Consider the following 13,192-nt stretch of genomic DNA (forward strand, 5'->3'; position numbering starts at 1 on the left):
AAAGAACATTGTAGTTTTTACCTTCATATATATATTGACGAAATGCACTCATTACAATAACATCTGCTATCTCTCCCATCAAATAACTGCATACAACATGGAACAACACTCTTTACTACCACATCTCACTCCGACTTCACGACAAGCAGTGCCCACTAGCACATCTCGGTACGACTGACTACAACGAGCTCTCAACAAGCACTGACCTCTACGATCTCATCACAAGCACTGACTGCCATGAACTCTCAACAAGCACTGTCTTTCACGAACTCTCAACAACCACTGTCCTCAACGAGTTCTCAACAAGCACTTACTGCTATGAACTCTCAACAACCACTGTCCTCTCCGATCTCCTAACGAGCACTGTCTTCTACGAACTCTTAACTCGCACTGTGGAGGCGGCTTAATAGTACTCTTTGGCGCACTCTCTGGCGCAGTGGCACAGTGTAGCCACCTTTCATATGCCCCTCCTCCACAGGCCAGAATTTGATGGTATTTTTGCCAGCATTGGTGGTGAAAATACCACCAAATTCGTCCACAAAAATACAGACAAAAATAAAAGATAATATTAATACCTAAACATCACATAATTAGTTAAAATTTTGGCTTTGCACTGACCTTTCACTAACCTAATATATGAAATACAGTAAGCAATACAACTTCTTTTCATACATGTGACTTTACATAATAGTTTACACAATATACAAAAAATCAGTTTATACAAATGTTCACATATAATGCTTTCAATGATTAGTTATACAAAAAAAAATTCTAACAGGTGACATCTTTTCAGTAGAAGCAGTCCATCAGTTGCACCCAGTAAAGTTTAGCAGGTACACCCAGCAACAAGTCACATTAATTCAGTAGAAGCAGTTCATCAGTGGCACCCAGTAAAGTTTAGCAGGTACACCCAGCAACAAGTCACATTAGTTCAGTAGAAGCAATCCATCAGATGCACCCAGCAATGTTAAGCAGGTGCAGACACTAACAAGTGACATCATTTCAGTAGAAGCAGTCCATCAGTTGCACCCAGCAATGTTGAGTAGGTGCAGACAGCAACAAGTGACTTCATTTCAGTAAAAACAGTTCATCAGTTGCACCCAGCAATGTTGAGCAGGTGCAAACAGCAACAAGTGACTTCATTTCAGTAGAAACAGTTCATCAGTTGCACCCAGCAATGTTGAGTGCAGGTGCAGACACCAACAAGTGACACCATTTCAGTAGGAGTAGTCCATCAGTTGCACCCAGCAATGTTGAGCAGGTGCAGACAGCAACAAGTGACATTATTTCAGTAGAAGCAGTCCATCAGTGGCACCCAGCAATATTGAGTAGGTGCAGACAGCAACAAGTGACTTCATTTCAGTAAAAAACAGTTCATCAGTTGCCCCCAGCAATGTTGAGAGCAGGTGCAGACACCAACAAGTGACACCATTCAGTAGCAGCAGTCCATCAGTGGCACCCAGCAATATTGAGAGCAGGTGCAGACACCAACAAGTGACATCATTTCAGTAAAAACAGTCCATCAGTTGCGCCCAGCAATATTGAGAGCAGGTGCAGACACCAACAAGTGACACCATTTCAGTAGAAGCAGTCCATCAGTTGCACCCAGCAATGTTGAGTAGGTGCAGACAGCAAGAAGTAACATCATTTCAGTAGAAACAGTTCTAACAGTGGCACCCAGCAATATTGAGTAGGTGCAAACAGCAAAAAGTCACATCTCTCAGCAGAAGCAGTTCGATAAAATTCACTAGCACTGATCACACTGTTCATCAGCAGAAATTAAACATGACTAAATGTCACACATCATGTTGAAAAGTGCAGGTAACAGTTCAGAATATTTATCTTCACTAATCAGACAGTTCAGGCATGAACAATAGTTTGAATGCACATACAAATGCTTTTACAGTAACATACAAATCATAACAAACACACAAATGATGTCAGATAATTATCCTATTAACTATTACAATACACAAATACCAGTAAACCTATAATATTTATGGGTGTCAGTGCAAGCCACTACAAACAATAAAATAATATTTAGGAGATAGGTGGTTAGGATTAGTAAAGGAAAACACACAAAACACACTCACTCATCTTTCATCCACATTAGTGCTACTGTGTAATTGAATAGTGTTAACTGTGTAAATGTAATTCTGTCAAAATCTGATGTTCATCATGTGTATCAAGTAGTAGTGGCAGCAATGTATAACAGTCAATAATAGTTAGTCAACGTCATAGTCATCATGTCAAGACCAATGTTTGCCAAGCCAGATCAAAATGTACTGTTGTTGAACAACTGTCAGTGAGCCAAGATATGCAATTACTTCCTCTCTCCAAAAAAAAGTATATACTGCTTAGTGATTTAACAAAGTGTGTGTATAGACTATCTTCCTTCTATTTTAGTGTTCTAGTCTGCTCTCTTCATCCTCCTTGTTCCATAAGACCAACAAAAAAAATATGCATCTCACTTACTTTACCTCTTATCCACCAAAACTCCAATAATCATCAGCATCACATAATCTCAATAATACCTCAATAATACCTCTTCAATACGTCTTATCATCAATATCATTTACCTTACCTCTTGTCAACAAAAACTCCATAATCATCAACTTCATATACTCTCAATACCTCAATAATACGTCGATAAATGTAAACCTCAGCACCAATATCATTTCACTTCCATAACAACTCTTTCCTCTAGTCAGTCTCCTCGAACAAGTACAGATAAAATCCTAATGCAACTTCAATTCAGCATCCCATACAATCCGAAGACACAGTGTCCACACACAACCTCTGTGTAATCCATCTGACCCAAATTTTCTACTCATTATAAATTATAAGATACATTTTGGTTCCTTGTCCATCATTAAATAAAAGAAATGCATACCTGATCTCTAACAGACTTAGTTCGAATAACTCTCAGTAATTAAGTACGATTACGGAGTGTGAATAATCATAATGTTTCACAGTGTGTACACCACTTCAAGAATTATGGCAGACAGAAGCAAACATGTGGAGTATTTTTGTGTCAAGTGTCACTTACTATTTCAGTTGCTCACGAAAAATGCAGTGTAATGACTGTCAATGGTCTAAACCTAGTTTCGGTATGTCATGTCGTTAGCTTCCTTCCTATTAGCATAAATTTATACAGCTTCCATAAAACCTCAGCTCATGTGACTTCTATGACTTTCTTGTACTAATGTCGTTCGTCGAATTATAGCAGTTAATTTTCTTATCTTAAAAATGTAAGGCACTGAGCGTAAGCAAAACAAGCAATAGCGAGTAAATATACCAGTAGAGAACAGAATGTCAACAAGTGGATGCAGCACAATTCTTACAACGAGGCTCTGCCAAGCGAACAATCTATAATTAATACCATAGTGTGACCTAAACTCTATGTTTATACACAGTATATCAGCATTTCTATACACCAAATTAAAGAGTAGTTATGACAACAAACAGAAATGTATAAATATGCAATACATACGCATAGCAGTAAACATGTCATTAGCATAATAAACAGGTCATTAGCATCATATCAGCATAAGCAAATAAATGTTCATATGTCATCTTAATAAGTAAACATGAAGGCGCAAGCAGATAAATCACAAAGTATAACTTACATACATAATCACAGTCAGCACAATTAATCAGATAACAATTATAATTTAAATAAATAAGCACAGCAGGCACATAATAGAAAAATATGACATCAGTGAAAAAGCATAGCAGCCAAGCGATGCATAATATACAAATAACAACCCTGTTCATTAATCAATAATTGTCAAAATCAGTTAACGTACGCAAGCACGTCGCTTCACAAGTAATTCCATAGAACATGAAATTAGCACAAAGTATGAATCACGTAATCGCGAGCAGCAAATTACGTCTAAAGTACGTACCTAAGTGGAAATATGTTACCTGAAAAAATGAACTCAGTTAATAGTTACCCTTTTTAGTTTATTAGTTTCTTCTTCGAAATTACATTCTTCCTGAAAACTTCTCGATAGCAGGTCCTCTTAACGTCGGAGACACACAGAATTTACCTGAAGGTCTTAAATACTTTATACAACCGTATCCTGCAAAATACTGAATGTTAATAACACAATTCAACAAGTCCTTATAGCTCTATACAGAATTTAGTCGGAGAAATTAGACTGTGTATTTGTTTACGGCTGTCAGTGCATTCGCACTGAGCGCTCGATCAGCTGTAGGCGCGTGACGTAGGAAGCAATTGTTTGCGGTCAACGACTGCCTTGTGCGGCGCGCAGACTTGACTGTTGCTTTGAGTATGTGCCGCCGCCAAAACACAGCGCGGTATCCTTGTACTCTCCGCATGTTTACATCTAGCTGATGGTTTCTCACAAGTATGTCATTCCACAAAAATTTTTACGTTTGATATGTGATGTATTCCCTTAGAGCGTCGTGATTTAAGAGTTTCTACTTCAACAGTGTTATCATGTATAATTTTACGAATTCTATATGGACCGTTATAAAGCAGAAAAAATTTGCGACACAAGCCTTTTCCTTTGTGAGACAAACGATGAGACTTAATTAATACCTTTTGACCAACTGAAAAAATTTTTAAACGACCAGGACGTTTCGCTGATTTCTCTCTTCTAGCAGCCGCAGATGCAATATTTCGTAGAGCCAGGTTGACAACTTCAGAATGCCGCAGTTTCCGTGAAGGCGGAAAAGGAACGATTTCAGAAATGCGATTTGTCGGTGCTTTATTTTTTAATACCAGTATAGGCGGTAAAGAAGTTGAGTCATTAGGAAGTTCATTCAGAATGTTTTGAAAAATATGAAGATACTGATCCCAAGTTCTGTGATTCTGATGACAATAAAGACGGCACAATTTATTGATTTCCTTCATCCATCTCTCTGAAGCGTTAGATTGAGGGTGAAAAAGTGAAATGAAAATTGGTTTAATTTTACGACGCTGTAGAGTACGAAGCCAAATTTTAGAGCGAAACTGTGATCCATTATCTGATATAACCTTATCAACATGACCAACTTCTTTAAGAAAATGTTTGATGAAAGCATTAGATACTGAACGAGCTGTTGCTTTGCGTAAAGGTGTAAAACACACATATTTTGACGTCAACTCCACTGCTACGAAAATGTACGCAAAACCATTAGTAGATCGAACCACTGGACCGAACAAATCGACTGCAGCCATCTCCTTTAATTTCGCTGGAATGACGGGAAACAACGGTGCTCTGTGAGAAATCGTTGGAGGCTTAGCCATTTGACATAATTTACATTTGGCAAGAACAGATCGAATACGTTTTTCCATATTACTGAAGTAACAATTTTCTCGTAATTTGTGAAAGCATTTTCGGGGACCAAAGTGTGCATAACTGAAATGCGTATACCAAATCAATTTATTGACCCACTCATCAGGAATACAAACTAACCAAACGGAGTTGTCGACCGATTTTCGTTTAAAAAGAATGTCACTGCGAACTAAATAGCATCTAGTTTCTCTGGGTCAGGAAGAATACCTTCTCTAGCAATAATGTGACCGAGAACTTTCTTCTGAGAACGACCAAATTCAGATTTTTCTAAGTTCACTGTAATACCAACTCTTGCAAAGATACGTAACAATGAATCCAAAATTTTGTTGTGCTCACTACAAGAATGTTTAGCAATAAGAATGTCGTCAACATATGAAATAATATTGTCACGAATATAAACAGGTAAAATTTCGTTTAGGCTACGAATGAATGCTGCTGAAGGTACAATAAGTCCAAACAGTAAATTCCAAAGTCACTTTTAGGTACAATTAGTCATATTCGGTTATTGTTCACTTACTCACTAGATAGATTGATAGTCGAAGAGTTGTTTTGACAGATGCAAAGAATAGTAAAAGAGTAGGCAGCGGTGCAGAGAACTAAAAGAGAAATAGCACCACTACAGCTCGGGGCCCTATGCTCGCTACCGCACATATTCACTTAGAGTAGTGAATCCCCTGAGGACTTTAATAACTGCACATAATTTCCAGTTTGTGACTTTGTGGCACATCTGGCGGAAGTGTGTACGTAAATTGATCTAACCATGCACATGGATGTATGTCGTTCTTCGAATTGCGGAAGATCTTAAATTTCCGGACAGTCAAAAAGTGTTTATAATCAAAGTTTTCGCCTCGTGGCGACAAAGACCTACCGCGTCTGTCCCAGTCCGAATGTCGATTATTGTCAAGCTCACGCGCCTGGCGCTCTCTTGTTGCTTCTCGTAAATGAAATAAATTACTTTCTTCACATCCTTCTGCTAAACTAACACTTGTCAATTTATCTGAGATCTCTTCGACTCTTTCCGGTGAGTCACTTAATTGTTCTTTCACTTTATTTACGTCTTCTGTAAATGTCGCGACTCGGGTTTCGGTGTTGTCAATTTTAGTAGTTAAGTGTTCACACTATTGCGTTAAGTTATTTATTCTGTCATTTGGTACGGATTCCTCGATTCTTTCAATTATTTCTTCCTTGTCTTGTGCACGTTGTAAATTTAACTCTGAAAATTTCTGTACTATCACGCGATCTCTTTCTTCCCGTTCTCTGTCCTGTTCCTCTTGTCTGATTTCTGTTGAAATTAAACTATTATTGTGAGAATTTAAAATCGGTTGTACTTCTTCTCTAATTTCTTTCTTTGATTCATCATTCGTATTTTTGAAACCTGTCCCTCTTCGTGAGCGTAACCATGTTGTCTTGCTTCTATCTGTGATCCCATTGTTTCCATTCGTGTTACCATTGTTCCCATTTGTGATCCCAGATTTAATATTGCACTCATCAACTGCTCCATAGTAACTGTTTCAAAATTCTTTTCACCCCTCACATTTCCCACAAAACCAGCTTCCTTCTGCATGGCTGTAAAGCTATCTGTGTTCGATACTATTCCAAAATCTTCTATCGTTACTCTCGTAATCTGTGAATTTTCTGATTGAGAAACATTTTGAACTGTTACCGGACTATTTTCCTTGCTTATTAAATTGTTTTCCACTACATTATTCATGACACTGTTTTCCTCTGTTGGCGAGTTCGCCATGTTAACAATTTCGTTATTCTGACTATTCATCATTTTTGCCTGTTTCATTGACCGCGTAATCATTTACACAACATACGAAAAAAAATTCGTCACTGTACGAAAATTACACACAAGGGCTCCTTATCTCCAACAATACCATTTACATGTAATGTCTCCCTCAAACACGATCAATCGAACAATTGAAATAATTGCACTAGATTGTCAAACGCGTATACAAAACAACAAATCAAATTCTGAGAAAAAAAATACCATTAGAAGAATGACAATTACCAAATCTACACATGCAAAATAGATTAATAAACTACAAATTACTACAACAATACTACGGTCTACTATTTTCACAATCAGAACAATTCCAAGGGACGATCCGAAGCAGCGGTCGCCACGTGCATGGGGGCTTAATTAAATTTATAAGATTGAAAATGATTTTAATTTTAAGTATGTCCGATTACGCAAGTCTCGTAATCGGCTGGCCCTGACTAGTATTATTACGCTATCTGACTGCAACAAACAATGTAAGAAAATTTTCGTAAACACAGTTAATTAATTAAGTCCCCAGCAACTATAAAACCTACAACACCAATAAGCACAAGAGTAACTGTTCTGTATGTGGGAGTGTGACTCAACGTCCACATCTGGCACGGTTCTTTTCCAACAAGACAAGAATTTTTAAATACCAACTATGCTGACGTGACAAAAGAAAATTAGAAAACTATAATTACGCAAGAAAACCAGAATTCACTCTAATACAAGAACACAAGCCAGATGCTTTGTTGACTGAACCTGTAGTGACGCATTATTTCAGACACACAATCAATAAAAGAACATTGTAGTTTTTACCTTCATATATATATTGACGAAATGCACTCATTACAATAACATCTGCTATCTCTCCCATCAAATAACTGCATACAACATGGAACAACACTCTTTACTACCACATCTCACTCCGACTTCACGACAAGCAGTGCCCACTAGCACATCTCGGTACGACTGACTACAACGAGCTCTCAACAAGCACTGACCTCTACGATCTCATCACAAGCACTGACTGCCATGAACTCTCAACAAGCACTGTCTTTCACGAACTCTCAACAACCACTGTCCTTAACGAGTTCTCAACAAGCACTTACTGCTATGAACTCTCAACAACCACTGTCCTCTCCGATCTCTTAACGAGCACTGTCTTCTACGAACTCTTAACTCGCATTGTGGAGGCGGCTTAATAGTACTCTTTGGCGCACTCTCTGGCGCAGTGGCACAGTGTAGCCACCTTTCAAAACATAATAATACAGATAACATTTGTATTAATACAGGCTTTACAAAAGAATAGTGTTACAGGAATTATGACATAAGTAAATATATAAAAGATCAGAATAGCTTTTGAAACATCAACTTCACACATGAGCATTAAAACAGAACAGAATAAATAAAGTCTAAACGTCTTTACAAAGAAAATAACATGTTATCAGAAAAATTCTACAACATAACTCTTATTACCTAAACACATTAAGACAGGAAAAACACAAATTCACATAGTGTAATAACACAAAAATACAGGACAGGGTTTATTTTCAGTCTGACGTTTGGTACTGCAGTCCACCCCAAAACTTCATTCCATATATCTTTCCTCTTATTTCAACATTTGTTTCCACCAAAAAAATTCTATCCAAGCATGCTTTCTGTATTTATATGTTCACACATTTCTTACCTCATTATTTATTTTCCATTATCTTACCTCATCATTTATTTCCAAGAAAATCCTACCTAAACCTGCTGTCCCTAAACCCTACTTTTCTGGTTCATATCCTCTTTCAAAATACTTTTTTGGCCAAACTATTTTCTTATAGCTTCTCAATGCATTTCTTCCAATTCATCATAACTTGTTCTCTTATATGGCCTACCCCATCTTAAGCTAACTTAAATCTACTGAGCTCAGATGCTAAACTAAGGGATGAGGCAATGCAGCAGCACAAAACAATTAACACAAACAGCAATGACAAAAAAATGCAAATCGGCAAAGCAAGCAGCAATATTACAACTAATATAAGGCAATGAGCAGCAAACAAGAAAAATAAATCAGTAGTAAAACTGGCTTAACAGAGTAATGTAAAGTGAAATTTAGTAGTACTATGCCTGGCAAACAGCAGCAGCAAATGCAATAACTTATATCTAAACATGACATAGCTCAAGCAGAAAAAATATTACAGTAAAAATGGCCATGTTTAATACCTATGTCACATCTTAACACTAGAGTGATGCATCACAAAAACTTACTCTGCAAGAAAGTTACCAAATCATTAAAAAAATTATTTATGCAATTCCTGTGAAGGGAAAAGCCTATTTGTGCTCTCTTTTCTAGGAAAGTACATCATAAACGTATTCTTTGCTGGGTCTGTAGACAGAAAATAGTGATATTAGTACATCTATTAAATTTTATAATAACCAATGCAGCAGTGCAGCTAGAAACTAGATATTAAAGAAAATGAGCAAGTATGTACAAAGGAAGGCATGAAACATCATTCATTAGCCATATGGCATTTCATAAGGTAGTAAAAAAATCTCTCAACTAGAAAGACAGTAGTCATAATCAGGTGTATAGACATAAAAATATTTCTCGTCATTTCATTAGGCATTTCAGTAAATATCATAAATTAAAATTTCACAGGTCGAGAATTTGCAGTGCAAATATGTAGAAACAAAATCCTATGAATATAACAGTGTTCAAAAAGTTGTCTTCGACATTTACACACATTTCATAACTCTTAAAGTACGATTCTTGGTTTCCAACATACTTTTCCACAAATCAGAGTCCCTAACCACTACTCATTATTCATATACGTATTCGTCGACACTTCTTCAATATTTCATCATAATAAATACGTAGCATAATCAAATCCCTCATATACGGTAGCATCATCTTATTGATCATAAACATACCTCAACAGGATAATACACATCGTTGTCGTAAAAATAACATCGTAACACCTCAGTCAAATCTCAAAAACGTCGTAGCTTTCTGAAATAATGTCAAAACCTAAAAAAATTCTCTGCTCATTTCAATAGTGTCATCTACCTCAAACGTACTTTAAAATCATGCTCCCTTACCAAATACATCATTCAAAGCTCTCATAGTATCACAATGGTTCCGAAAAAATATGAACAGTTCACAAAGTACAGACAAAATACAATTTCATAAGTGTGAAGTTACCCAACTGCGTAATTGCGTAAACATGTGTCACTGATGTAGTAAAAAAAATGTTTATCTCTCAGTTAAATGATCAGATAGCTGTGTAAATTGTGTGTTAGAGAAATATGGTACCGATGTGTAAAGTTGTATAAGCAAGTACCATATTAGATAGGGCTCCTTGTGCTTGCCAAACACATGGTACACAAAGTAAGCGTGTACCCCTCTGAGGATTAATGTAACTATACCCTGAGGTGTTACAGATTACAGCAATGGAATGAAATGTATCACGGAAAACCTTTGTATCATTTTACTTCAAATATCTTTAAAAATAAATGATTTAAGTACAAAATTAATCACTCAAATACGTGTTCTGTAGCGCTAAATGTGCGTCTTGCTGTAAGATAATCTCTGTGGAAGTGTTGTAGTTGTTGTCCTCCGAAAGCTAAGTTCTGCAGAAGCCAATGTACTTACCTTATGATAAACGAAAGTGAAATGCTTTGCGTATAGATATCTTAGTTATTACGATTATTGCTATGATGAAGAAAGTACTGTGCTGTAAAGTATTGTTGTGCTACTGAAAAGGCAGTCTCATTGTAGCTATACCACAAAAGTTACTACTAAAACATATTTTACTTTCCAGAATAATACAGAAAAACTGTGCAGATATAAAACAGAAACACCGCAAACGCAACATTGTAAATTGTCACTCATTAGTAGCGTCGTGATAAAATCGTGTAGCTGTCACATAAACTAACCACTGTGTCATCTGGTATCTCACAGAAAGTACTTTAAATCCAGAATGTATTTTCAAGTAAACCAAAATGTTGCATTAAAATCTCATTAGCAGGACTGGTAAATGTTCTAAGTATGTGAGCCTTATAATCGTTACGTAATCGTGCAACTAACAAGCAAGAATGTACAAATAACAACACTGTGTCATCTGTTCACTATAACAATGCATTCGTAATTTCTGTTGAAATAAGATCTCTTGGTTCTTGACTGGATATTTAACTTCAAACGTTGTTGCATGTTGACAGATTCTAAGTCTGACAAAGCATACTAGTAATAAATGTGATTTGAGACTTTCTCGGCGTATTCCATTCGTGAAATCTTCTCGGGTGATCAGCCGAGTAAAGGTGTCGTCTTCTCGCAACGTTTCGAGGGGTTTCGTACCCATCATCTTCAAGCGAAGATGATGGGTACGAAACCCCTCGAAACGTTGCGAGAAGACGACGCCTTTACTCGGCTGATCACCCGAGAAGATTTCACATACTAGTAATGTAAAGTGAAAAGTTATATGGCAAAGACAAAGTTAAAGAGCAGATTATCTTTCAATAAACGGTTTTACGTGTGTAATGTGGTGCAAGCCTTTACTCTTACTACTATGCAGAGCTCCAGCTTCAACGGAATCATCGTGTGGTATATGTCGGTAAAGAATACTGGAATTTTTCTCAAGGTTGGCATCTATGTTCTTTTTCTCTGAGCCAGCTGGCGCACGCAGCTGCCTGCTGTGCGAGTCATTGTCTGTCTCTTTGTTGGCGCGCGTCGTTATTAGGATTAGGAGACCTAACTTCTACAAATTCACCTTGTCGAGAGTGCCCTGCTCTGTTTGAATCCCGCCAGTTCTGATAAAATTCAGGTCTGTCGTTATGATTATATCGTCTGCCGTCATGTCGGTAGATTCCACAGTTTCTTTCTTGTCGGTCATGTGGTGGAGAATTTCTCCCTGAATCGTAATTGCGCACTGAACTGTTGCGTCTGAAATTATTCTGTCTCCCTTGATAATAATAGTTCTGGTTACCATATTGTCTGTTTCTATGATTGTCATATTCATTACTACAGAAATGCGAACTTTCTCTGTAACTATTACTCTGCCAGTGGTTGTCATACGGGTGGTGTCTGTTTTGGTCACGATTTGTGTTGTGAGAATAGCCTCATCGTGTCCAGTTATTATTTCTTTCATCGCGGAATTGCGACGGATGTGACCTGTAATTGTTGTGTTCCTGTTTTCGCGTTCCGCGATTGTCAGTGTCAATTTCTAATTCTTGTAAGGGTCCCTGAAAAGCTTCAATGTCATCTTTGCAACGTCCTGCCAAAATAATATTTCTTAAATGTTCAAGCAATTTCATTAAGCAAATGCGGATGAGTTCTGAAGGGCTGTATGGATTTGAAAGATATTGATTCTTATGCAACATGTCTTCAAAATATTTCACTAGACTGGAAAATTCAGATTGTTCGAAATGTTTCATCATTATGATGCTATGTTTTACTCGGTCTTGTGTAGCTTGAGACCAATATGCTGAGAGGAAGGCATGGTAAAATTCTCCTTCACTGTGACAATCGTGAGTGACCGATCGCATTCTTACAGCTAGTTTTATTCTCTAAATAGCCACACATAAATTCTAATCTGTGCTCTAATGACCAGTTGGGAGGAAAACAATGAGAGAATTGATGGAGCCACGCTTGTGGATGAATGTCGTTGCCAGAATTCTTAAATGTTTTGAATTTACGTGTAGTAATGAACAGCTTATAGTCAAAATCATCATGTCGGCGAGTCGCATATCGGTCATTGTTACGTCGTTTCGGCGGTTCCATTTCAAAATTCGGTGCACCTTGCCAATTTCTTTCATAATTTCCGAAATGTCCTGTGTTATTATTTTGTGGTTTTTCCGTATTTCTATGTCCCTCTTCCCGTACTGGAGCGCGAGTGTCCTCTGAAATATGTAATTCTTGTATTACTTGTGCCAACTGATCTTGTACTTCCCGGATTTCTCTTTTGTACTGTGTATTGATTTGATTTTGATTTTGTTTGAATTTTCTAATTTGTTCATACTCTTCAGTGTCCGTGAAGGCTACAGGTCTTGTGTCATTCAGATCATCATCTACCTTTGTAGATAAGTTAGTGAACTGATCTGAAAGTTCGGCTACTTTATCCGATAGTGAAATTATTTC

The sequence above is a fragment of the Schistocerca piceifrons genome, chromosome 10, assembly GCF_021461385.2.
Source record: "Schistocerca piceifrons isolate TAMUIC-IGC-003096 chromosome 10, iqSchPice1.1, whole genome shotgun sequence".
Classification (NCBI taxonomy): Eukaryota; Metazoa; Arthropoda; class Insecta; order Orthoptera; family Acrididae; genus Schistocerca; species Schistocerca piceifrons.